The sequence below is a fragment of the Lycium barbarum genome, chromosome 3, assembly GCF_019175385.1.
Source record: "Lycium barbarum isolate Lr01 chromosome 3, ASM1917538v2, whole genome shotgun sequence".
In the NCBI taxonomy this organism is placed as follows: domain Eukaryota; kingdom Viridiplantae; phylum Streptophyta; class Magnoliopsida; order Solanales; family Solanaceae; genus Lycium; species Lycium barbarum.
In genome coordinates this window covers 64,932,681-64,957,456 of record NC_083339.1, presented here as the reverse complement: position 1 = coordinate 64,957,456, position 24,776 = coordinate 64,932,681, and the positions used below count along the sequence as shown (strand labels likewise).

Below are 24,776 nucleotides of genomic sequence, written 5' to 3'. Positions count from 1 at the left end.
ATATTTCGGTCCGGAGCACATGTGTACATCGCATTTGCATGGAATTGCATTGCATCCATACCATTATTGCATTGAATTACATCATGACTTGATTTGAGATGTTTGGTGTTGTATTGTGACGTTGGATTGGACTGGATATATTTAGACTTGGCACATTTGGGACTAGATGTTTTCATAGGTGATGACGGATATTGGATTTGATTGTATTGGCTTATACTTGCTGGTTTATTTGCTTATCCGCTTTATTATCTGAATTGTGTTAGCTATGCTTAGTCGGCCGATGATGCCTACCAGTACTGTTGTTGTACTGACCTGCACTTGCTGTATTCTTTTATGAATGCAGGGTATCAGGTCGGATCCACTACTGTGATGCGTGGTTGATCGATGTTTCAGCTTTCTCTCGAGTTTCCAGGGTGAGCATGGCCGTCCGTTGCCTTGAAGACTTTCTATCTTTATGTCTTATTCTATTAAAATACATAGACACTTGATGTATTAGTATTCCAGTTTGTATTATTTCCCTTAGATTCTCTTGTATTATTCAGACTAGACCCTGGGGGTGTTCATTATCATTCTGCACTTTCTATTGCTTATGTAGAAAGCAATATATATATATATATATATATATATATATATATATATATATATATATATATATATATATATATATAGTGAGACCTACGTATTTGTTCTATTCCGTTGCTTAATTTTCATCCTTTCATGTATTTATTCATTGTTGGGTTGAGGGTTCGCTTACCGAGGTGGGAAGGTAAGTGCCCGCACGACCTAGGCAAAATGGGTCGTGACAAGTTGGTATCAGAGCCCTAGGTTACCCAGTCTTTAATATAAGAGCGTGTCTAGTAGAGTCTTGTGGATCGGTACGATGAGCTCCGTACTTATCTGCGGGAGGCTATGGGACATTTAGGAAATCTCACTCTCTTTCCTTCCTTCGTGCTACTTTATTCAAATTGTGTTACACCTCAAAATTTTTTGCGTCGTTTGTGTTGTGAGTAAAATAACGTAAGATCGGAGAGGTCATGGAACCGTTATAAGGTCAAGGAATACTCTTAACAATTGTTAAGCAAGTGTCTAAAGGTTCCGGGTTCAAGCAAATCGAAGAAAATAAGTTTTTCGAAAATTTGGCAAAATTTTGGATAGAAATTTTGGGTCAACTTCAGAGAGGTATATCTCCGGGTATATCAGGAGTTTTGAGGTGTTTTGTCACGACCCAACCAGAGGGCCATGACAGGCACCCGAAGCTAACACACCGAGCACCTTTAAACATACTTCTCATAATCATTTATGGGTGGACCATAAAGATAGCTCATGGATATCATAATTTGTAAGGACATATATCACAATGATGGCACATCTCTATATAATCTTCAACAATTATGTCCATCATCACCAGCCAACAAAGCTACTAAAATGTTATACAATGGTATGAACCAATAGGGTTATAAAACGTCTAACTGTACACACATATCTACGAACCTCTACATAGGATACAAGTGACCATGAAGACCAATACCAATAGACTGTAGCTACAAAGTAAGTGAAGTGCTCCTGAAAGTCCGCTGATAAAGCACCTACGGGTCAGATTCGTCTATCTGTCAACCTGCGGGCATGAACGCAGCGTCGACAAGAAAGGACGTCAGTACGAACAGTGTACTAAGTATGTGAGGCATGAATAATATCATAATAAGAAATATGGAACATAACAGGAGATAAAGAGATAACCAGTACATCTGATTGCCCCATAAGGCGGATACCATGCATGCTTATAGAATCTTTCTCATACATATATACCATAATAATGCTGCGGAACATGCAGCCCGATCCATAACTATATTATATTGCTGCGGAACGTGCTGGCCGATCCATTTATCCCATATATCCCGCATCTGGGCATCCCGCATCCGAGACAATATCATAGTATACCAACTGATCAGGTGGTTATATGTATATAATGCCTATATCCCCATATCCCCTATATATATATATATATATATATAATATAATATAAGTAGCATGCATGAGAGTCCAAATAAAAGCTACAACTTTATCGGAGTGACGTAAGGTCGGTAGCCTCCGATTTATATTATGGAACAATCATCATCGCTATATCTTACATTGAAGGAACAATTATTATAAGATGAGATCAACAACAATGAATAAAATCGATAAAATCATGAAATAAACTCAATAATCTCATAATAGCATCAAATCCATAAGCTTTGGAATTTCTAGAATTAGAATCATCATCATCATGTTCATCATAGAAAACATCTCACCTTTAGTAAGATAAGAAGCTTCTAAGAATCATAAACCTCTATCTTTTGGAAGTAAGAAGGTTATGCAAACACATATGGAATCATAACATAGGAATCATGCCTTTTGAAAGAAAGGGACTAGCCTTAACATACCTTTTCGGTCACCTTAACCTTAACTATTTAATGCTTATCCTCCCAAGCTCGTAAATCTACATTCAACAGAATTCATATTATTGTTAGGCTTGTCATCATATGCTTATCTTAAGCTCTCAAATCAAATTAATTCCTTTTAAAATATGCCGAAATTCGGGTAGCATCTCTTCTGTTTATATTCCTAGCCCGAAATCATAATACCAACAAAACAACAACAATATCAATACTAATATCAACAACATCATTATCAATACCAAAATATTCCATAAAACATCCCACACGATGTTTTTCAACATACAACAACAATATACACTTCCTTTCTTCCCAATCAAGGAGCATAATCTCATCAGCACACCAAAAACATTAGATACCATCCATATACACGTAAATCAGCCCAACCACGTGGCCACAACATGCTCAAAACTGTCCATAAACACAACAACTACAACACAACACTTTATGACTTTTCCTTCCATAACTATTTTCACTTTTAAGACTTGCTAAACCTTCCAATAAACTCAACATAAGAGATAGGATGAAGACCATACCTTATAATTGAAGAAATTTAGCCACACCAACTTCCTTCAAGACCAAACTCACCACAACATCAAGTAGAAGCAAGAACAATCACCTTTCATGGACTAGTTTGGTGTAATCTTGTTAAATTCTTGATTTAATGGGCTATAAATGTTTGGGGGATGTGTTAGGAGATTTCTAGAACTCATGGGAGTGTAAAGTGCTGAAAAAATGGGGTTGATGGGGGTTTTTTTTTATACCCCTTATAAGTCGGTTCCACCGACTTTCCTAAGTGGGGCCCGCGGAAGCCATTTGGCAGTTTGGAGGGTTATCTTAAAATGACCATAACTCCTTACTTCGATGTCGTTTTGACGAGTGGTTTGTTGCGTTGGAAACTAGACTCGACGAACTTCATTTTAGGCTTTGAAACACCTTAAAACTCCTAATATACCTGGAGATATACCCCTCCAAAGTTGACCCAAAATTCTACCAACTTCTTTTCAAATTTTCGACAAACTTATTTTCTTCGATTTGCTTGGTCCCGGAATCTTCCGAAACTCTCCATACATGATAGTTGTCGTTTATGATACTTGATAATTGTCATGTCTTTTGGTTCTAAGGTTGTCCTTCCCGATTACGAGTTACGAGATCGTAATTCATCTTGTGCTTCATTGTTACGTACTTCCCATGGCTTGTACCTCCCAAAACATCATGGGACGTCTCCGATACTCCATTAATACGGTGAAGTACGTGGAATGCGCATGCTCTAAAAGTGCGACGTGTAACATCCTTTCCCCCTTAGAAACATTCGTCCTCGAATGTTGTAGCTTGCAAGCTTACGACACTTTTATTAATTTCTTGAAATGGTTGTCCTTCTTTAGTTCCTAATCTCCATGCCCCTATACTATGGGATCATTAGTCTTCTTCCATATCTTCCCAATTATTTGTCGAACTCATTGATTAGTTCCATATCCTCATGTTCTTGTGTATGTACCCAGTGGTCAACTGATTAGCTGCTATCCTGAGACTTGTTGCCATTAAGATGGTCTTAACTCATGATTTCTACGGCTCCATCCCTGTCTATGAGCACTTTTAATTGTTGTACTCTGTTGCCTTGCTCCTTATTTCTCTACCAGTGGACAAATTCTCTTGTTCAGATATGACACCCTTCCTTGCTTGCTTCTTTGGTGCTTTTAGATTATCCCTTTTTGTACTCATCAACCTTGCACCATTATACTGGCCATTTTATCATGGCGATTATTTATATGGTTCTATGTCATACACTCCCACAATTGGTATAACCAGCAGCTTGAAATTTCACGACTTTACGAGGTACTCCCTAATCTCAGGCAGCACTGCTATCTTGCTATCCATAGGCACACTATATTCCTTTCCTTTGAAGATCATTGAACTTCCTATAAATATTCCTCTTTTAAAGCTTTCATCTCTTCTAGTGCTACAAGTTCTTTTTAGTAATCCCGATTATCCCTTATACTTATCCCTGGTTACATGCGGCCTTCCTCACTCCTTTTGCTGCCCCTTGGAGTACTTTACTGCATATTTAGTTGTAACCAAAATTTCTTCGGTGTGAATGATTCAAATCATCGCCCGGAACACAACGTATCGCGTTGACGAAACTTATTCCCTTTGATTCGCTAAACCTTCAACATCTTGTCATGCCTCCTTTTTCACATTTGTCTCCTAATATAATTGCATTTAGTCCATTCTCACTTTTCATTATCACATTCTTGACATATCGTTTCATCTCAAAATTTGACTCCTTCACTCCAATATATTTCCCTCTTTTGAGCTTGGGAATATTGTCATTCATCTCAGAATTAAATATGTTCTCCCCCCCCCCCCCTTTTAAAGGATGTTCTCATGTACCCATAACCTTTGAGTGTTAACCGTCTTTGATATTCATCGAGCCAACCTTGGCGATCCTTCAACTCCTCTATTCCATATAATGCCGGAGTTCTTTTTATCGCATGGTTTAACTTATTTTCTTTTTGCTAATTGGATTCTTGTACTAAGTCAAATGTTTACATATATCGGATATAATTCAGATTCTTTCTTTATTGATCACCTCTTCCTTTCATAACTAACAGACCCCTAGGCTCATGAAACAATGATGACACTGAAATTCGTTAGACTCCTTAGGGAGTGTCTGACCTCCAGTCCTAATCTTCCTTCATAACTATCTTTTTACTGATATCCTTGAGATTCTTCTTGCTCTTAGTTCCCAATTCCGATTTATATATGTACTATACCATTAGAAGTTGATATTCTACACTATCTATTCCCACGACTCGTCATTTCATTAGCTTAGCTCATTTTGTCCCATAATTTTTATTAACTACTTGTTTGCGTCACAGCTATGCATCATAGTCCTTCTAGTGTTCTGTCGATTCTTGTTCTTATCATGAAATCCTCACAAAGTACACCCTTTCCATTTATTATTTCGTCGAGTCTTCCTCTTCCTTTATGATACTACAACTTGTACACACACACACACACACACACATATATATGTATATCGAATTTTCTCGGTTTTCTTCATGATCACATCTTTGCATCTCTCACCATTGTCTTATAATTTAAATTTATTTTCCTTTTGGCAAGTCTAATGACTCATTAACCTTCTCCTTGTTGTCGGTGGCCACATGATTCCCTTTAACCATTTCTTTTACACCTCCTCATTCCTTTAGTCCTCATAGTTTCTTTTACCTGTAGTATGCCTGTTTCTAGTAGTCATCCTTTAATCTTAGGTTACGATACTTTAGAGTGTTTCAGTACGAGTGCGAATCCCTTTTGACGCTGAAAATCTCTTATTGAGGTACTTTCTTCCCTTAAATAGGTGTACCAATCCTGCTTTCATCCTAACCTTTTCCTCAAATATATATTACCTGACCCTCAATAGGTATACATTTTCCTTATCCAAGTTTCTCTCCCCTTCATTTCATGATATCATAACCTTCTTTTACCTAATGCTCGTGCGTACACATTTGGTCGCGTTACGGCCATCTGAGTTCGATTCCCGAGAAAACAGAATCCTAATTCTCTCTGTAGCGCTTGCTACCTCAATTTCGACATACAGCACAGTCAATACTTTTAACATGTCGAAACATCAATCATAAGGGTATACATAATACCCGATGTAACCATTCGTGACTTATCTTTTTATCGCTTTTCAACACCTTTTCTTGCGAGATATCCCGTTGCCATTTGATTTTGTCTTGAATCTGTAGCTTTAATACATCTCCCCTTTCTTTTTTCCTAGCTAGCTAGAGAATTCTAGCTGTAATGCTCATATGCTCCTAATTTCCTCGGGCTATTCTGGTTTCTCATATTCTTCTTTTGTATGTCTAAATTTGTAGGTCTTCCAAGCATGTCTTTCTATGTCCTGACTGTAAGCCCCAGCGATATAACTTTACTTGAAAATCTTTACTCGTACTTGCACCCCGTCTCTTTGTCTAAAATAATCAACCTCGCATCCTTTACTTTCCTGTTGCAACCGAATCAATCCTTGCGATATTTTATCTTCACTTGTACACCTACTCTCTTCTCTCCTTACACATAAACCGATGTCGCACCTAATTTCTCTATCGTCGATAACCTTCACAACACTCGTCCGATTTTTTTTTTGAGGTAAAGCCTTCTTATAAGGATTAGCTAGAAATACATCACATATCTTAAGGTTGATACAATCTCTACTTCCTTCGTCGGCCAAGCAACATCAAATTTAGAAGTTATATAAACAATCCAAAAAACATTCATAATTACCAAGCAACTGACCTAACCATTTCTCATTCTTTAGTTCAAGGTCATTATTAATACCCGAAGTAACTCAGCCATAATGATTCTCAGAATAGTACCAACTATCAAATACTCAGAACCCCCTTGAAGTCGAATGACTGGTGACTTCCAAATCCCAATGTAAACCCATATCATATAGGAAAGTCTGATAAACAAGTCTATGTGCCTGTCATCAACCCGTCCTGATCTTATGTGTATATATAAACTCCTAGAGTAAAACTTTCCCCTACTCGTTAACTTCCTTTCCCTTATCAATATCTTTTCGTGATCTCTTACTCACCAATCTATAAATCGTAATACTACATTTGAATTATTTGTGTCAACTTTCCCTATATCTTCAATAAATCTCAATTCTCCGAAATCTCGAATGCACTCATTCCAACACCTTTAATTACTAAGCATTTTTCTCCTCCAGGGTCTTCCCTTAAATTTAAATCATTCTAAATCTTCTTTTTGGAAGCGTCTCATAATGGTTGATTCAATCATGACTTACCAAACATCTGATTGTTACATTTTCCCTTCATTCTTTCTCTCTAGCATAGACTTTCAAACATTTCAATTTGTAAAAATTTCGGCAGAGTTTCCTCTATACTTCTTACCGCCTCATTCCTGCACACAACCCAGAAAACACATCTAATGCCTCACAGGGCGATCACAAATACCCGTAACATCTAGCTCGAGTTCTTATATCAAAGTTTATTAATATCAATGAGGCAGGAAAAATACCTTTCGGAGCAACAACATCAATTCTAATCAATTACCTCATAGCGGCATAATAAACTGCTCATCCACAATCAAAACATTTAGGATTATAATCAGGGACATCACATCCTATAATTTAGCTCTACGGCATGATGTAAGATGAGAAACAAGGGTCAATCATTCCTAAATGCTGTGTAGCCTCTTGTTTATAAGTGTGGCGCACTTCACACCCATAAACAGGACTCTACTGGATACGGCTCATAGACACTCCCTAGGATGAACTGCTTGGATACCACTTTTATCACGACCCAACCGGAGGGCCATGATGGGCAACCGGAGCTAACACACCAAGCACTTCTAAACATACATCTCATAATCATTTCTGGGTGGACCATAAAGATAGCTTATGGATATCATAATCTATAAGGACATATATCACAATATGATGGCATATCTCAATATTATCTTTAACAATTATGTCCATCATCACCAGCCGACAAAAGTTACTAAAATGTTATACAATGATATGAACCGGTGGGTTATGAAATGTCTAACTGTACACACATATCTACGAGCCTCTACAAAGGATACAAGTGCCCATGAAGACCAATACCAATAGACTGCAGCTCCGAAGTAAGTGGAGTGCTCCTAAAATTCTACTAATAAAGCACCTACGGGTCAGATCTGTCGAATTTTCTCGGTTTTCTTCATGATCACATCTTTGCATCTCTCACCATTGTCTTATAATTTAAATTTGTTTTCCTTTTGGCAAGTCTACTGACTCATTAACCTTCTCCTTGTTGTCGGCGGCCACATGAGTCCCTTTAGCCATTTCGTTTACACCTCCTCGTTCCTTTAGTCCTCATAGTTTATTTTACCTGTAAAATGCCGGTTTCCAGTAGTCATCCTTTACTCTTAGGTTAAGATACTTTGGAGTGTTTCATTACGAGTGCGAATCCCTTTTGACGCTGAAATTATTTTCTTGAGGTAGTTTCTTCCATTAAATAGGTATACCAATCATGGGTTCACATCCATTCTCCTGGTTAAATCTCAGGAGTTTAAAATTTCCTCATCGCTCTCATAAGACCTGTCTATTTCTTCTCAAGGATGCACCTTTGTCCATTATTTACAACCTTCTTGGTTCTAGTTATGAAAACGTATAGGTTGGTGCCGGGGTCTTCACGTTCATCCCCTGTCACTTATAACATTCCTCTATCTCCCATTAATTTATTTAAATTTGATCCTATCGTCTGCTTTCCTGCTTTCATGCTAACCTTTTCCTCAAATATATATTACCTGACCCTCAATAGGTAAACATTTTCCTTGTTCAAGTTTCTCTCCCCTTCATTTCATGATATCATAACCTTTTGTTTTCCTAATGCTCGTGCTTACACATTTGGTCGCGTTACTGCCATCTGACTTCGATTCCCATGAAAACACAATCCTAATTCTCTCTATAGCGCTTGCTACCTCAATTTCGACATACAGCACAGTCAATACTTTTAACAAGTCGAAACATCAATCATAAGGGTATACATAATACCCGATGTAACCATTCGTGACTTATCTTTTTATCGCTTTTCAACACCTTTTCTTGCGAGATATCCCGTTGCCATTTGATTTTATCCTGAATCTGTGGCTTTAATACATCTCCCCTCTTTTTTTCCTTGCTAGCCAGAGAATTCTAGTTGTAAGGCTCAGATACTCCTAATTTCCCTCGGGCTATTCTGGTTTCTCATACTCTTTTTTTGTATGTCTAAATTTGTAGGTCTTCCTAGCATATCTTTCTATGTCCTGACTGTAAGCCCCAGCGATATAACTTTACTTGAAAATCTTTACTCATACTTGCATCCCGTCTCTTTGTCTAAAATAATCAACCTCACATCCTTTACTTTCCTGTAGCAACCGAATCGATCCTTGCGATATTTTATCTTCACTTGTACACCTACTCTCTTCTCTCCTTACACATAAACCGACGTCGCACCTAATTTCACTATCGTCGATAACCTTCACAACACCCGTGCGAATTTGTTTTTTTTTTGAGGTAAAGCCTTCTTATAAGGATTAGCTAGAAATACATCACATATTCCTAAGGTTGATACAGTCTCTACTTCCTTCGTCGACCAAGCAATATCACATTTAGAAGTTATATAAACAATCCAAAAAACGTTCATAATTACCAACCAACTGACCTAACCATTTCTCATTCTTTAGTTCAAGGTCATTATTAATACCCGAAGTAACTCGGCCATAATGATTCTCAGAATAGTACCAACTATCAAATACTCAGAACCCCCTTGAAGTCGAATGACTGGTGACTTCCAAATCCTAATGTAAACCCATATCATATAGGAAAGTCTGATAAACAAGTCTGTGTGCCTGTCATCAACCCGTCCTAATCTTATGTGTATATATAAACTCCTAGAGTAAAACTTTCCCCTACTCATTAACTTCCTTTCCCTTATCAATATCTTATCGTGATCTCTTACTTACCAATCTATAAATCGTAATACTACATTTGAATTCTTAGTGTCAACTTTCCCTATATCTTCAATAAATCTCAATTCTCCGAAATCTCGAATGCACTCATTCCAACTCCTTTAATTACTAATCATTTTTCTCCTCCAGGGTTCTTCCCTTAAATTAAAATCATTCTAAAACTTCTTTTTGGAAGCGTCTCATAATGGTTGATTCAATCAGGACTTACCAAACATCCGATTGTTACATTTTCCCTTCATTCTTTCTCTCTAGCATAGACTTTCAAACAATTCAATTTATAAAACTTTCGGCAGAGTTTCCTCTATACTTCTTACCGCCTCATTCCTGGACACAACCCAGAAAACACATCTAATGCCTCATAGGGCGATCACAAATACCCGTAACATCTAGCTCGAGTTCTTATATCAAAGTCTATTAATATCAATGAGGCAGGAAAAATACCTTTCGGAGCAACAACTTCAATTCTCATCAATTACCTCATAGAGGCATAATCAACTGCTCATCCACAATAAAAACATTTAGGATTAGAATCAGGGACATCACTTCCTATAATTTAGCTATACGACACGATGTAAGATTAGAAACAAGGGTCAATCATTCCTAAATGCCCTGTAGCCTCTTGTCTATAAGTGTGGCGCACTTCACACCCATAAACAAGACTCTACTGGATACAGCTCATAGACACTCCCTAGGACGAACTTCTTAGATACCACTTTTATCACGACCCAACCGGAGGGCCATGACGGGCAACCGGAGCTAACACACCAAGCACTTCAAAACATACATCTCATAATCATTTCTGGGTGGACGATAAAGATAGCTTATGGATATCATAATCTATAAGGACATATATCACAATATGATGGCATATCTCAATATAATCTTTAACAATTATGTCCATCATCACCAACCGACAAAGCTACTAAAATGTTATACAATGATATGAACCGGTGGGTTATGAAACGTCTAACTGTACACACATGTCTACGAGCCTCTACATAGGATAAAAGTGACCATGAAGACCAATACCAATAGACTGCAGCTCCGAAGTAAGTGGAGTGCTCCTAAAAATCCGCTAATAAAGCACCTACGGGTCAGATCTGTCGAATTTTCTCGGTTTTCTTCATGATCACATCTTTGCATCTCTCACCATTGTCTTGCAATTTAAATTTGTTTTTCTTTTGGCAAGTCTACTGACTCATTAACCTTCTCCTTGTTGTCGGCGGCCACATGATTCCCTTTAACCATTTCGTTTACACCTCTTCGTTCCTTTAGTTCTCATAGTTTCTTTTACCTGTAAAATGCCTGTTTCCAGTAGTCATCCTTTACTCTTAGGTTAGGATACTTTGGAGTGTTTCATTACGAGTGCGAATCCCTTTTGACGCTGAAAATCTCTTCTTGAGGTAATTTCTTCCCTTAAATAGGTGTACCAATCATGGGTTCACATACATTCTCCTGGTTTAATCTCAGGAGTTTAAAATTTCCTCATCGCTCTCATAAGAACTTTCTATTTCTTCTCAAGAATGCACCTTTTTCCATTATTTACAACCTTCTTGGTTCTAGTTATGAAAATGTATAGGTTGGTGCTGGGGTCTTCACGTTCATCCCCTGTCACGTATAACATTCCTCTCTCTCCCATTGATTTATTTAAATTTGATCCTATCATCTGCTTTCCTGCTTTCATCCTAACCTTTTCCTCAAATATATATTACCTGACCCTCAGTAGGTATACATTTTCCTTATCCAAGTTTCTCTCCCCTTCATTTCATGATATCATAACCTTCTTTTACCTAATGCTCGTGCGTACACATTTGGTCGCGTTACCGCCATATGAGTTCGATTCCCGAGAAAACCTAATCCTAATTCTCTCTGTAGCGCTTGCTACCTCAATTTCAACATACAACACAATCAATACTTTTAACATGTCGAAACATCAATCATAAGGGTATACATAATACCCGATGTAACCATTCGTGACTTATCTTTTTATCGCTTTTCAACACCTTTTCTTGCCAGATATCCCGTTGCCATTTGATTTTGTCCTGAATCTGTGGCTTTAATACATCTCCCCTCTCTTTTTTCCTATCTAGCTAGAGAATTTTAGTTGTAATGCTCAAATACTCCTAATTTCCCTCGGGCTATTCTGGTTTCTTATACTCTTTTTTTTTGTACGTCTAAATTTGTAGGTCTTCCTAGCATATCTTTCTATGTCCTGACTGTAAGCCCCAGCGATATAACTTTACTTGAAAATCTTTACTCGTACTTGCACCCCGTCTCATTGTCTAAAATAATCAACCTCGCATCCTTTACTTTCCTGTAGCAACCGAATCGATCCTTGCGATATTTTATGTTCACTTGTACACCTACTCTCTTCTCTCCTTACACATAAACCGACGTCGCACCTAATTTCACTATCGGCGGTTACCTTCACAACACCCGTCCAATTTTTTTTTTTTTGAGGTAAAGCCTTCTTATAAGGATTAGCTAGAAATACATCACATATTCCTAAGGTTGATACAATCTCTACTTCCTTCGTCGGGCAAGCAACATCACATTTAGAAGTTATATAAACAATCCAAAAAACGTTCATAATTACCAACCAACTGACCTAACCATTTCTCATTCTTTAGTTCAAGGTCTTTATTAATACCCGAAGTAACTCGGCCGTAATGATTCTCAGAATAGTACCAACTATCAAATACTCAGAACCCCCTTGAAGTCGAATGACTGGTGACTTCCAAATCCCAATGTAAACCCATATCATATAGGAAAGTCTGATAAACAAGTCTGTGTGCCTGTCATCAACCCGTCCTGATCTTATGTGTGTGTGTGTGTGTATATATATATATATATATATATATAAACTCCTAGAGTAAAACTTTCCCCTACTCGTTAACTTCCTTTCCCTTATCAATATCTTTTCGTGATCTCTTACTCACCAATCTATAAATCATAATACTACATTTCAATTCTTAGTGTCAACTTTCCCTATACCTTCAATAAATCTCAATTCTCCGAAATCTCGAATGCACTCATTCCCACTCCTTTAATTACTAATAATTTTTCCGTCCAGGGTTCTTACCTTAAATTAAAATCATTCTAAAACTTCTTTTTGGAAGCATATCATAATGGTTCATTCAATCACGACTTACCAAACATCCGATTGTTACATTTTCCCTTCATTCTTTCTCTCTAGCATAGACTTTCAAATAATTCAATTTGTAAAAATTTCGGCAGAGTTTCCTCTATAATTCTTACTGCCTCATTCCTGCACACAACCCAGAAAACACATCCAATGCCTCACAGGGCGATCACAAATACCCATAACATCTAGCTCGAGATCTTATATCAAAGTCTATCAATATCAATACGACAGGAAAAATACCTTTTGGATCAACAACTTCAATTCTCATGAATTACCTCATAGCGGCATAATCAACTGCTCATCCACAATCAAAACATTTAGGATTAGAATCAGGGACATCACATCCTGTAATTTAACTCTACGGCAGCGTCCACAAGAAAGGACGTCAGTATGAACAGGGTACTGAGTATGTAAGGCATGAATAATAACATAATAAAAATATAGAACGTAACAAGAGATAAAGAGATAACCTATACATCGGATTGCCTCATAAGGTGGATACCATACATGCTTAGCTTTTTCATAGAATCTTTCTTGTACATAGATACCATAATAATGCTGCAAAACATGCAGCCCGATCTATAAGTATATTATATTGTCGCGGAACGTGCAGCCCGATAATATATATATATATATATATATATATATTATTGCTGTGGAACGTGCAGTCCGATCGATTTATCCCATATATCCCGCGTCCGAGCATCCTGCATCCGGGACGATATCACGGTATACCAACTGATCAGGTGGTTATGCGCATATAACGCCTCACCTTTCCCCATATCCCGTATATATATATATATATAAGTAGCATGCATGAGAGCCCAAATAAAAGCTACAACTTTATCGGAGTGACGTTAGGTCAGTAGCCTTCGATTTATATTATGGAACAATCATCATCGCTATATCTCACATTGAAGGAACAATTATTACAAGGTGATATCAATAACAATGAATAAAATCAAGAAAATCATGAAATAAACTCAATAATCTCATAATAACATCAAATCCATAAGCTTTGGAATTTCTAGAATTAGAATCATCATCATCATATTCCTCATAGAAAACATCTCATCTTTAGTATCATAAGAAGCTTCTAAGAATCTTGAACTTCTAACTTTTGTAAGTAAGAAGGTTATGGAAACACATATGGAATCCTAGCATAGGAATCATGCCTTTTGAAAGAAAGGGACTAGCCTTAACATACCTTTTCGGTCGCCTTAACCTTAAATATTTAACGCTTATCCTCCCAAGCTCGTAAATCTACATTCAAGAAAATTTGTATTATTGTTAGGCTTGTCGTCATATGCTTATCTCAAGGCCTCAAATTAATTCCTTTTAAAATCTGTCGAAATTCAGGCAGCATCTCCTCTGTTTATATCTCTAGCCCGAAATCACAATACCAACAAAACAAAAACAATATCAATACTAATATCAACAACATCATCATCCATACCAAAATATTCCATAAAACATCCCACACGATGTTTTTCAACATACAACAACAATATGCACTTCCTTTCTTCCCAATCAAGGAGCATAATCTCATCAACACACCAAAAACATTAGATACCATCCATATACACGTAAATCAGCCCAACCACACGGCCACAACATGCTCAAAACAGTCCATAAACACAACAACTACAACACAACACTTTATGACCTTTCCTTTCATAACTATTTTCACTTTTAAGACTTGCTAAACCTTCAAATAAACTCAACATAAGAGATAGGATGAATAACATACCTTATACTTGAAGAAATTTAGCCACACCAACTTCCTTCAAGACCAAACTCACCACAACATCAAGTAGAAGCAAAAACAATCACCTTTCATGGACTAGTTTGGTGTAATCTTGTTAAATTCTAGATTTAATGGGCTATAAATGTTTGGGGGGATGTATTAGGAAATTTCTAGAACTAATGGGAGTGTAAAGTGCTGAAAAAATGGGGTTGATGGGGGAGGGGGGTTTATACCCCTTATAAGTCGGCTCCACCGACTTTCCCAAGTGGGACCCGCGGAAGCCATTTGGCAGTTTGGAGGGTTATCTTAAAATGGCCATAACTCCTTACTCCGATGTCATTTTCATGAGCGGTTTGTTGCGTTGGAAATTAGACTCGAAGAATATTATTTTAGACTTTTGAAACATCTTGAAACTCCTAATATATACCCCTGCAAAGTTGACCCAAAATTCTGTTCAAAATTCTACCAACTTTTTTTCAAATTTTCGACAAACTTATTTTCTTCGATTTGCTTGGTCCCGAAATCTTCCGAAACTCTCCATACATGATATTTATCATTAATCATACTTGATAATGGTCATGTCCTCTGGTTCCAAGGTTGTCCTTCCCGGTTACGACATACGAGATCATTATTCATCTTGTGCTTCATTGTTACGTACTTCCCATGGCTTGTACCTCCCAAAACTTCATGGGTCGTTTCCGATACTCCATTAATACAGTAAAGTACGTGGAATGCTCATGCTCTGAAAGTGCGAGGTGTAACATGTTTCAAGAGCCTAAAACGAAGTTCGTCGAGTGTAGATTTCAATGCAACAAACCATTCGACAACGCGACATCGAAGTTAAGAGTAATGAGAATTTTAAAATGCACTGCCAGAAGCCCGTGAACCTACATGAAAATTCTAGAAGCCACTTAAAAGGGCCACAAATTTCGGCCCACCAGCCTATCCGATTTTGGACCACGATATATACCCCCCTAAGTCACCTAAATCACCTCATTTTTCATCATTTATCATCCCTACACTTCTCTAGAACATCGCACAACATTCATCCAATATCCTTACACCAAAACATAGCAAATTTAAGAGTTTCTACATCAAATTAGGCTCGGGTTTGTAAGATTACAATGAATCTCGCCGAGTCAAAGAAGGGCCACGACTTTGGGGCTCATAATTTCACCAAATTAGAACCTTCTAGACCCTGGGAGCGCTGTACAACACTCCAAACCATTCCAAATCAAATCAAGAGAAGATCAAGCAATAAAATCCTTAACTAGTTCATGTAAGGAGCTTGTTCGTACTTCTAATTGAAGTTGTGGTGGATAAGCTTTAGGGTAAATTGTGTGGGGTGAAGTTCTTCATGTTATAAGGTATGTTTTTCATCTTGAGTTTGATATTAAGTCATTATTTTGTGGAATTTAATGGCTTAAGTAAAGGAAAACATGGCATAAAGGTCGTAGATATATATGTTGATATTGTTGGCTTATGGACTGATTTTTGAAGGAAGCTTTGGATGAATTTGTATATGTCTGTCATGTAGTATCTTGATTATGTTATGGTTGATGTTGTTAAAGATATTTTGAAGTTGTTTTGGAATTTGAAGGAGGTAGATAATATAGGGGAAATGTTGTTCGATTTTCGTTGGCCCATTTATTCGTCTAGCTTGATCTTATGAGAGTTTCAATGGCTTGACCTTGGTATGAATTATCTTGAATGTAGATTTGCAAGTTCGGAAGGATAAGCGTTAAGTAGTTAAGGAAACGAAAAGGTATGTTAAGGCTGTTCCTTCTTTTCTTAGCATGATTCCATATATGGTAAGAATGTAATGAACCTTATGACTAGGGATTTGTCAAAGTAGAGCTTGTGATATTATTACGTAGTTTTCAAGTGTTATGTTATTCTTTACGAGGGGCCATATCCCCTCTCTATGTCCTTGAGTTATAGAGAGACAGAAGAGGCATGTTACAGTATCAGTATTTTCAGCATATGTGTGATATACATATATATTTTTTAGCCTAGCCACTTGGTCAGTGAGACATTTTCTTTTGCCTGACCTACGAGTCAGTGAAACAGATTGCCTGGCCTACGGGTCAGTGACACAATTGCCCGGCCTACGGGTCAGTGAGATAGATTACCTGGCCGACGGGTCAGTGAGATGTATTGCCTGACTACTTAGCCAGTGAGATTTTACAGTTGCCTGGCCGTTTGGTCAATGAGATACATAATAGTATTATTTTGCATTTCATATGAGACACGTGAGGTGAGATATTCCGGGCATCTTTTGACCTCCAGATTTTATTGTTTTATTTCTGTTTCAGTTATCGCTTGCCTTACATACTCGGTACATTGTTTTGTATTGACATCCCTTTTTTAGGGACGCTACATTCATGCCTGCAGGTACAAATTGACAAACTGATAGAACTCCCTAGTAGGCAGGATCTAATATCAGCTGATTGGTGAGATTTTGTTTTTTGGAATTGCCAGGTCTTTGGAGTCTCTTTCTTTTGATTACAGATTATATGGGCCGAGGACCTGTCCCTACCATGGTACAGTCATACTTTCCCTAGAGGCTTGTAGACGAGCTCTGTATATAGCATGTCTCTGTGATAGACTTGTCAACTTGTATATGTCTGTTAGATACTGTTGGTTTTGTACGATCAAAGCAGCCTCGTTGGCTTGCTCAGTTGTGTATATATATTTTGGGTTTGTGTGCCAGTTCAGACGAGGCAGTCAGTATTTCTATAGTGGTTCACTCGGGCCTAGTTTGGCATCGAGTGCTGGTCACGCTACTCCAGATTTGGGGAGTGACAAATTTGGTATCAAAGCTGGTCTGTCCCATGGAGTCTACAAGCCGTGTCTAGTAGAGTCTTGTTTATAGATGTGCTATGCACCACATCATATAATCAGGAAGCTATAGGGCATTCAGGAATTGTTTACATTTCGTTCAGATCTAAATCGTGTTGTAGAGCCAAGTCATAGGAGATTTGGGTTGAACATACCCTCCCATATTTGTACATAGCTATGCCGGTGACTAGGAAGGCTGTGGCTAATCAGAGAGGTGATACGACTACTGGTGAGGGGAGCAGCAGGGCACACCCGACAGTTGAGGCCCGATTTGGGGGCCAGGGTGAGACCATATCCAAGTCATCATCGATGACTCCACCGCTCGAGGTGCTCCTGAGGGAGGCAGTACCTCCAGTACCCCCTCTCGCATCGATCGACAAGGATCTTAGGAGAGCGGTGCACTTATTGACTCAGCTCGTGACAACACAGAGACAACCGAGAGCACCTGCTGGAACAGTAAACACTGATGGGTCTAACAGTTTGAGGGTTCATGAGTTCTTAGCACTTGACCCCCCAGAGCACTCAGGGGTTAAGTGGGATGAGGATTCGCAGAACTTCATTGATTAGCTTCAGTGTATTTTCAGGGTCATGAATGCTACCGAGACCGAGGCAGCAGAGTTAGCGGCTTTCAAGCTTCATGATATAGCGGTCTTATGGTATGAGAGGTCAGAGCATGCCAGAGGTCCGGAGGCACCTCCCGCACATTGGTCTGAGTTTTCAGAGGCCTTTCTTGATCATTATTTACCGTTGGAGATACGAGAGGTGAGGGTAGATCAGTTCTTGACTGTACAGCAAGGCAGCTCAAGCGTTCGTGATTATTCCCTCCAATTTGATTCCTTTGCCAGATATGCTCCATCCTTCTTTGATTCATCGAGGGCCAAGATTCATAGGTTCATATCGGGTTTGCACCCCGATTATGTTGAGGCTTTTACCACTACAGTAGTGAACGATAATATGGACCTTGTTTGTATGTAGGCATTCATACAAAACTGCGAGAATCGTAGGCATCAGTGGCGGGCGGCTGAGAGCATGAAGAGGGAGTATTATAAGAGGGCTAGGACTACTAGTCAGCAGGGTGAGAGTAGGGGGAGTTTCAGACCCCAGTACCTGGGTAGGCCATTTAGGCCGCCATCAGCTCAGTCTCAGGGATACAAATCAGGGTATTATATTCCATCTGGGCCAAGAAAGAGTTCCCATACGTCCGGGTCACAGTAGCAGAGGGGTCCAAGACAGGCTAGATCACTACCACGACAGTATGACAATTGTGGTAGAGCGCACTATGGGCGATGTCAGTATGGGTCGAGGGCTTGTTATACTTGTGGCAGCGCAGATCATTTCAAGAGGGACTGCCCACAAGTTAGACCTATTGGTATAGCTCAGCCGACAGGTTCTATAGTAGGGTCATCAGTATCTGTGCGTCCTCCTGGGCGCGGGCCTCAGCCATCAGCAGGTAGAGGCAGAGGTGGGGAAGGAGCTTCTGGTGCAGGCGAGGCTTAGAATCGCATATATGCTTTGGCAGGTCATCAGGACTTGGAGTCCTCACCAGACGTTGTGACAGGTACATTGACAGTCTGTTCATATAACGTTTATGCATTGATAGATCCGGGGTCCAATTTTTCCTATGTCACTCCCCTTATTGCGGGAAAATTCGATATAGCGCGAGAATTGTTGAGTGAACCATTTTCTGTGTCTACACCTGTTGGTGAACTTGTTATTTATCATGGTTGTTCTATAGTTTGTGGTCATTTGACCATAACAGATCTTATAGAATTGCATATGGTCGACTTTGACGTCATTATGAGGATAGATTGGTTAGCTTCTGTTTATGCTAATGTGACGTGTTGGACGAAGACTGTCACATTCCACTTCCCGGGGAAACAAGTTCTGTAATGGAAAGGTAATACGACTTTGCCGAGAGGTTGGTTTATTTCCCATCTGAAGACGAAGAAGATGATTTCAAAAGGTTGTATCTATCATATAGTTCGAGTTTGGGATACGGAAGCAGAACCGCGAACTCTTCAGTCTATTCCTATAGTTAACGAGTTCCCAGATATGTTTCCAGATGAGCTTCCAAGTCTCCCACCAGAGCGATAAATTGACTTTGCTATAGATGTACTACCAGGTACTTAGCCCATATCCATCCCTCCTTATAGGATGGCCCTGCTGAGTTGAAGGAGTTGAAGGAACAGTTGAAGGATCTACTGAAGAAGGGCCTTATCAAGCCTAGTACGTCACCGTAGGGAGCCCCAGTATTGTTCGTAAGAAAGAAGGATGGTTCACTACGGATGTGTATCGACTATAGGCAGTTGAATAAGGTGAAAATTAAGAATCGGTATCCACATCCGAGGATAGATGATTTATTTGATCAACTGCAGGGTGCTAGATATTTTTCAAAGATAGACTTAAGGTCAGGTTATCACTAGGTTAGGATCAGAGGGAAGGACATTCCGAAGACAACATTTAGGACTAGATATAGTCATTTTGAGTTCTTTGTTATGTCTTTCGGGTTGACTAATGCTCCAGCTGTATTCATGGAACTGATGAATCGCGTATTCAGGCCTTTCCTAGACCTGTTCGTGATTGTGTTTATAGACGATATTCTAGTTTACTCTCGATCAGAGACTGAACATGCAGATCATATGCGTACGGTACTCAGAGTCCTTTAGGACCAGAAGTTGTATGCGAAATTCTCCAAATGTGAATTCTGGCTAAACTCTGTGGATTTCCTAGGGCATATTATTTCAGATGAGGGCATCAAAGTGGATACTCAGAAGATAGAGGCTGTGAAGACTTGGCCTCAACCCACGATGCCGACATAGGTTTATAGTTTTCTGGGTTTAGTAGGGTATTACAAAAGATTTGTGGAGGGCTTTTCTTCTCTTTCTGCCCTAACGAAGTTGACTCAGAAGGCAGCCAAGTTCCAATGGACAGATGCTTGTGAGCAGAGTTTTAGGATGGAAGGATAGGTTGACTTTAGCACCAGTCCTGGTTCTTCCAGAGGGATCCGAGGGTTATAGTCTCTATTGTGACACTTCGAGGGTCGAATTGGGTTGCGTACTGATGCAGCACGACAAGGTGATTTCTTACGCCTCTAGACAGCTTAAGAAGCACGAGAAGAACTACCTGACTCACGACCTAGCGTTAGCAGCCGTGTTTCATGCACTTAAAATCTGGAGACATTACCTATATGGCATTCATGTTGACATCTATACAGATCATAAGAGTCTTCAGTACATCTTCAAGCAGAAGGAGCTAAACTTGCGGCAGAGGTGGTGGTTAGAATTGCTGAAACATTACGATGTTGATATTTTATACCACCCGGGGAAAACAAATGTGGTAGCAGATGCCCTCAGCCACAAATCTAAGGGTAGTTTAGCATACTTACGGGCTGGAAAAGGGGAGTTAGCTCATGAGCTTCTTTAGCTAGCCAATTTGGGGGTCAGGGTGATAGATTAAGGAGATAAAGGAGTTACTACTCAGACTACAGCAACATAATCCTTAGTAGCCGAGTTAAAAAGGCGTCAGTATTAAGACCCTTCATTGACCCATTACAAGGATACAGCTCCGCAAAAGAAGAAATCACCATTCGGGATTACTGGAGATAAAGTCCTTAGGTATCAAGGTAGGTTGTGTGTTCCCAATGTTGCGGGGTTACGTTAGAAGATTATGGCGGAGGTTTATTGCTCCCGCTATTCTATCCATCCAGGGTCAACAAAGATGTACCGCGACTTCAAAGAGGTTTATTGGTGGCATGGAATGAAGAATGATATAGCAGGGTTTGTGGCCCAGTGTCCTAATTATCAACAGGGAAAGATTGAACATCAGAAGCCCAGTGGATTATTGCAGGATATGGAGATTCCGACTTGGAAGTGGGAAGTAGTTAATATGAATTTCATTTCGGGCCTACCCCGGTCTTAGCGTAGGTTTAATTCTATATGGGTAATTGTTGATAGACTGACAAAATCAACACATTTTCTGCCTGTCAGGACTACTTACTCCGCCGAGAATTATGCGAAGCTTTATATTAAGGAGATAGTCTGACTTCATTGTGTTCCTGTATCCATTATCTCCAACAGGGGTACGCAGTTTGCGATAAACTTTTGGAGATCCTTTCAGGAGGGTTTGGGGACTCAAGTGAATGTTAGCACAACATTTCACCCCAGACAGACGAACAGGTTGAGCGCATTCTTCAGACCCTTGATGATATGTTAAGGGCATGTGTGCTAGATTTTGGAGGTAATTGGGATGACCAATTACCGCTTATTGAATTTGCGTACAATAATAGTTACCACTCCAGTATTCAGATGGCCCCGTATGAAGCTTTATATGGACGAAAGTGTAGATCACCAATTGGATGGTTTGAAGTATGAGAGACGAAGTTAGTAGGGCCAGATTTAATCCAGTAAGCGGTGGAGAAAGTTAAGCTTATTCAGGATCGATTATTAGCAGCCCAAAGTAGGCAAAAGTCTTATGCGAATAATCGCCGACGAGACTTGGAGTTCCAAGTTAATGACTGGGTATTCCTGAAAGTGGCGCCGATGAAAGGCGTTATGAGATTTGGTAAGAAAGGTAAGCTTATCCCTCGATACATCGGACCCTACAAGATTGTACGCAAAGTAGGACAAGTAGCCTATGAGTTAGATCTACCTTCATAATTAGGGACAGTCCATCCAGTCTTTCATGTGTCAATACTTCATAATGTGTTGCAGATCCTTCTAGAGTGGTACCTATGAATGATGTCCAGATCACTGAGCAACTATCTTACTAAGAAGTTCCCATTGCAATCGTGTATAGACAAGTTTGGAGGCTAAGAACTAAAGATGTAGTCTCAGTTAAAGTTCTTTGGAGAAACAATAATAGGGAAGAAATGAGTTAGGAAGCTCAAAAAGATATGAAGTCCAGATACCCACATTTGTTTCCACTCCCAGAAGATGTTCAGACAGAGACATTCTTGTCTTCAGGTGCGTAATGCTTTTCTTTTTATAGTTTCTTGGTAGTGTGGGGATATTATTGTCATTGTTGTTGTAGCCATGTGAGGCACTTTGTATTTTTGAATATTGTGATAAGATGGTAGTGGTACAATTACAGAGGTAGCTCTGACAAAACGTTCATAGAATCTCCGAGATTTTAACATTCGAGAACGAATGTTTTTAAAAAGAGGGAGGGGGGGGGGGGGGGGGGGGGAGAATGTTACACCTCGAAATTTTCGCATCGTTTGTGTTGTGAGTAAACTAACGTAAGCTCGGAGAGGTCATGGAACCCTTATAAGGTTAAGAAATAATCTTAACAAGTGTTAAGCAAGTGTCTAAAGGTTCCGGGATCAAGCAAATCGAAGAAAATAAGTTTGTCAAAAATTTAGGAAAATTTGGCAAAATTTTGGACAGAAGTTTTGGGTCAACTTCAGAGAGGTATATCTATGGGTATATCAGGAGTTTTTAGGCGTTTCAAGAGCCTAAAATAAAGTTCGCCGAGTGTAGTTTCCAATGCAATAAACCGTTTATGAATACGACATAAGAGTAGGGAGTTATAGGCATTTTAAAATGGACTTCCAGAAGTCTGCGAACCTATGCGGCAATAGAAGCCACTTAAAAGGGCCACCAATTTCGGCCCACCAGCCCACCCGATTTTGGACCACTATATATACCCCTATAAGTCACCTAAATCACCTTATTTTTCATCATTTCTCATCCCCACACATCTCTAGAACCTATCACAACATTCATCCAATATCGTTACACCAAAACATAGCAAATTTAAGAGTTCTTACATCAAATTAGGCTTGGGTTTGTAAGATTAACAATGAATCTCACCGAATCAAAGAAGGGCCACGAATTTGGGGCTCATAATTTTACCAAAACAGAACCTTCTAGACCCTAGGAGCTCTCTCCAATACTCCAAACCATTCCAAATCAAATCAAGAGAAGATCAAGCCATAAAAGCCTTAACTAGTTCATGGAAGGAGATTGTTCGTACTTCTAATTGAAGTTGTGGTGGATAAGCTTTAGGGTAAATTATGTGAGGTGAAGTTCTTCAAGTTATAAGGTATGTTTTTCACCTTGAGTTTGATACTAAGTCGTTCTTTTGAGGACGTTAATGGCTTTAAGTAAAGGAAAAAATGGCATAAAGGTCGTAGATAGATATGTTGATGTTGTTGGCTTATGGATTGATTTTGGAAGGAAGTTCCGGACGAATTTGTATATGTTTGTCATGTAGTATCTTGATTACGTTATGGTTGATTTTGTTAATGATGTTTGGGAGTTGTTTTTGAATTTGAAGGAAGTAGATAATATACCGGAAATGTTGTCCGATTTTCGTTGGCCCATTTATTAGTCTAGCTTGATCTTATGAGAGTTTCAATGGCTTGATCTTGGTATGAATTATCTTGAATGTAGATTTTCAAGTTCGGAAGGATAAGCATTAAGTAGTTAAGGAAACGACAAGGTATGTTAAGGTTGTTCCTTCTTTTCTTGGCATGATTCCATATATGGTAAGAATGTAATGAACCTTATGACTAGGGATTTATCAAAGTAGAGCTTGTCATATTATTGCATATTTTTTTGTGTTATATTATTATTTCCGAGGGGACATATCCCCTCTTATGTCCTTGAGTTATAGAGAGACAGAAGAGGCATGTTACAGTTTCAGTATTTTCAGCATATGCGTGATATACATATATTTTCTTTAGCTTAGCCACTTGGTCAGTGAGACATTTTCTTTTGCCTGGCCTACGGGTCAGTGAGACAGATTGCCTGACCTACGGGTCAGTGAGATATATTGGCTGGCTACTTAGCCAGTGAGATTTTACAGTTTCCTGTCCGCTTGGTCAGTGAGATATATAATAGTATTATCTTGCATTTCATATGAGACAGGTCAGGTGAGATAATCCGGTCATCTTTTGGCCTCCAAATTGTATTGTTTCTATTCAGTTTCAGTTATCGCTTGCCTTACATACTTGGTACATTGTTTCGTAATGACGTCTTTTTTTTTAGGGTGCTGCATTATTGCCTGCAAGTACAGATCAATAGACTGATAGGCCTCCCCATTAGGCAGGATCTTATATTAGCTGATTGGTGAGTTCCCTTTTTGT

General features: G+C 39.0%; 1 long non-coding RNA gene across 1 annotated transcript in view; it reads right to left on the bottom strand.

Annotated features, from left to right (window-relative positions):
• Window positions 1-801: 801 nt before the first annotated feature.
• Window positions 802-24,776, bottom strand: part of LOC132633902 (uncharacterized) — a 43,738-nt gene continuing 19,763 nt past the window's right edge. Inside the window, exons 2-3 of the long non-coding RNA XR_009579920.1 lie at window positions 14,309-14,364; window positions 802-1,615 (exon numbers count right to left, since the gene is read on the bottom strand). This is a non-coding gene — a long non-coding RNA (uncharacterized LOC132633902). The remainder of the gene's footprint in view (window positions 1,616-14,308; window positions 14,365-24,776) is intronic.